The sequence below is a fragment of the Octopus bimaculoides genome, chromosome 28 (genome assembly GCF_001194135.2).
Source record: "Octopus bimaculoides isolate UCB-OBI-ISO-001 chromosome 28, ASM119413v2, whole genome shotgun sequence".
Classification (NCBI taxonomy): Eukaryota; Metazoa; Mollusca; class Cephalopoda; order Octopoda; family Octopodidae; genus Octopus; species Octopus bimaculoides.
The window spans coordinates 17,490,165-17,493,401 of NC_069008.1; the positions used below are offsets into that span (position 1 = coordinate 17,490,165).

At 40.9% G+C, this 3,237-nt stretch overlaps 1 protein-coding gene across 1 annotated transcript in view; it reads right to left on the minus strand.

Annotated features, from left to right (window-relative positions):
• LOC106867521 (fumarylacetoacetase-like) overlaps positions 1-3,237 on the minus strand; it is a 17,873-nt gene that overhangs the window by 11,893 nt on the left and 2,743 nt on the right. The gene's annotated exons all lie outside the window — the stretch shown is intronic.

A 3,237-nucleotide genomic window follows, 5' to 3' on the forward strand; every position in this document is an offset into this window, starting at 1 on the left:
TATGACCACCACAACTACCACCACTGCTACTACTATTACTACCGCCACCACTACTACTGCCAACATCATCAGCTCCCCAACAACCACTACAACTACCACCACCACCACCACCAATGTCATCAATCATCACCACCACCACCACCACTACGACTGCTACTACTACCACTACTATGACCACCACCACTACCACCACTGCTACTACCATTACTACCACTACCACCACTACCACTACCACCCCCACCTCTCACTGCTTGACACCCACCCAGGTCAAAATGAACTTCTGCTCCAAAGAGTAAATCCAGAATCTAACAGGGAGCGGGGGTGGGGTGGGGGTTCAGGTGCAACACAGGTAAACAAACAATTATATTTGAAGACCCAAGGTAGAAAGACTTTGGTGAGATCATCCAATAGCAGCCACAAAATCATACATACACATATATGTGTATGTATGTATATATATACACACACACACATATATATCTATATATATATATACACACACACAACCACACAACCACACGCTCACAGATTTTGTTTTCAATTTATTCTCCACAAAAGTTGTTTACAAAAACAAAATCCAAAACACATCAAATCAAGGTCAAGGAGGTCAAAAACACTCCAACCATACCCACCCCTACAGATCCCCCCTGCACTGACAACTCCTCCGCCTCCCCCCATCTGTTGTGTCAATCTGTGCTTTGAGGCTATCAACAAACAAAAGTTAATAAATTCAAAAACTGAAAGGTTATCTTTGCCGTGTATGTATGTGTGTATATATGTGTGTATATATGTGTGTGTGCATGTATGTGTATATATGTATATATATGAATGTGTGGACATATATGTATGTGTGCATGGATATATATGTATCTGTATGTATTTGTGCATGTGTGTCTGTGTGTGAATGTATTTATATGTGTATGTATGTGTATGTACATATGCATGTATATGCGTATGTATGCATATGTGTGTGTGTGTGTGTGTGGTGTTAGGCCACTGAGAATAAAGAACAGAAAGAGGCCCCAAGAGTGTGTGTGTGTGTATCTGTGTTAAATTCCATTCCAGCCATGACCATCCCATCTACTTAACAGTGTCTCTAATTACATTAACCATTATACCTTTTTCTTTTCCAACGACAATAAGCCTTCACATATACAGCCAACAAAGAAAAAAAAGAGATTTAACTGCTATTTCTAACACGTTGAACGACCACATAGAAGCCAGCCCAGGTCACCAGCAGGTCACCACTAGATGTCAGCTCTCACCCTCATCACACAGAGAGCGCAAATGTATCTAATGCATGCTAGACATCCATCATGTGAGGCAAGTCGGCCTGACTTTTTAGCTGTCAACCATTTGAGCTGTGACACACTAACTCACAACCAAACCAGCCCCTTTTGTCATACAGACTCCCTTGCTCCTACCCTCCTTTGCTATGTGTGAGGCTCGAAAAAGGGGACAGATAAATTGCCAGGTATAAAACAATAGGATTATAAAACTGTTTAACCTTTTTCTTATGGTATTTCTTCTGAAATACGCTGCTTTTTTGTTTCAAATAATTTTGAAAATAACAAAGAATTTAGTAAAATAACTTCGTTATCATTCATCTAGTGTTAGGAACATAAATTGTGACTAAGGTTTGGTGGAAGATTTCAATTGAGAACTTATGAAAACAAGACATTTGTACTACAGAGCCAGAAGTGGTTTCAGCCGGGTTGATAACAAAAGGGTTAAACACAATTCTACATTTGGGCAGATGCACATTAGAAGCAGTTGGAAGGGTGTGGATAGAAGGAAATTTAGGCTATTATTTCTAGCATATAGAATGACCACATTGAGGTCTCCTTCTCTCATGTCTTCTGCTGATTATTTTTCTTCTTAACCCTTTCGTTACCCTATTTCTGTTGAGATACTCTGTTTCTTTCAATTGATTTTAAATATAACAAAGAGTTTAATAAAATAACTTCGTTATCATTCAGCTAGTGTTAGGAACATAAATTATATATACACCGGGGGTACATTAGATGATCTTCTTCAACAGAGGTTTTCAAGACAGCTTCTCCTCTCTTTGGCTCTCTCTCTCTATCTATCTGTCTGTCTGTCTCTCCCTCTCTCTCTCTCTCTTTCTCATGTATGTGTGTGAGTGTTCTTGTGTGTATGCATGCACGTGTATGTATGTCTGTGCCTGTGTGTATGTATGTGTTCCTTAAGTGTGTTTTTTCTGTGTGCGTGTGTGCATCTAAAAGAGAAGAGGAATTAGAAAACAGAATAGAAAGAGGGGGAAGGAGTATTGTTGAGAGAGAGAGAGAGATAAGGAAGGGGAGGAAAGGTTTAAGAGTCTGAGAGAGGGGGGAGAGAAGTAAAGTGAAGCAGACAGAAGGGGTAGGGAGGGGGTGATGGGAAGAATGTGTTTTTTTTACAGAAGAAGAAGGTGAAATGGAAGATGATGGTGATAATGATGAAGATGGCAGTGAGGAGGAGGAGGAGGAGAGACAAAGGAAATGGTCGGGTCTTGAATGTGTACTGTTAAGAAAGGTATTCTAGTAACTTCTGTGGCATGAAGGAAGATGGTACGGGGAAGGGCGGAGGGCGAGGATGGAGGCGAGACAGACAGACAAATAAATAAATAAATAACATTAATAATATTGAGGTGATGGTGGTGTATGTGGGGGTGGGAGGAGGCTTGTTTGGCAAGAAACTTGATCCGTGTGTGTGTGTGAGAGAGAGAACAACGTTTTGAAAGTAAGGTATGGCTTTGTGGTAAGATGCTTGCTTCCCGACCAGATGGCTTGGAGTTCAATCCCATTTCATGGCACCTTGAGTGAGCACTTACTTTCCTATTATAGCTGTGGGCTGACTGATGCCTTGTCAGTGGACTTGGAAACTAAAAGGAAGCCTGTCGTATGTATAATGATACAGATAAACGTGGCTAAATTTGATATTTATAAAAAACATACAAAAACAGATTATAAATTCCATGCTTTTAAAGTGACACATGTTTGGTGGCTGCTTCGTTCTTTCTAACACACACACACACACACGTATATATACTTACATATATACAGACATACTTGGCAAATAGTCTTTATATAAAGCCAGTCCGGGGGACGGAGGGGACACAATGGCATTGACCACATTCGGATGGGGCATTTTACTTGCCACTGGCACGGGAGCCAGTTGGGGGGGGGAGCACTGGCATTGACCACATTCGGATGGTGCATTTTATGTTCCACTGGC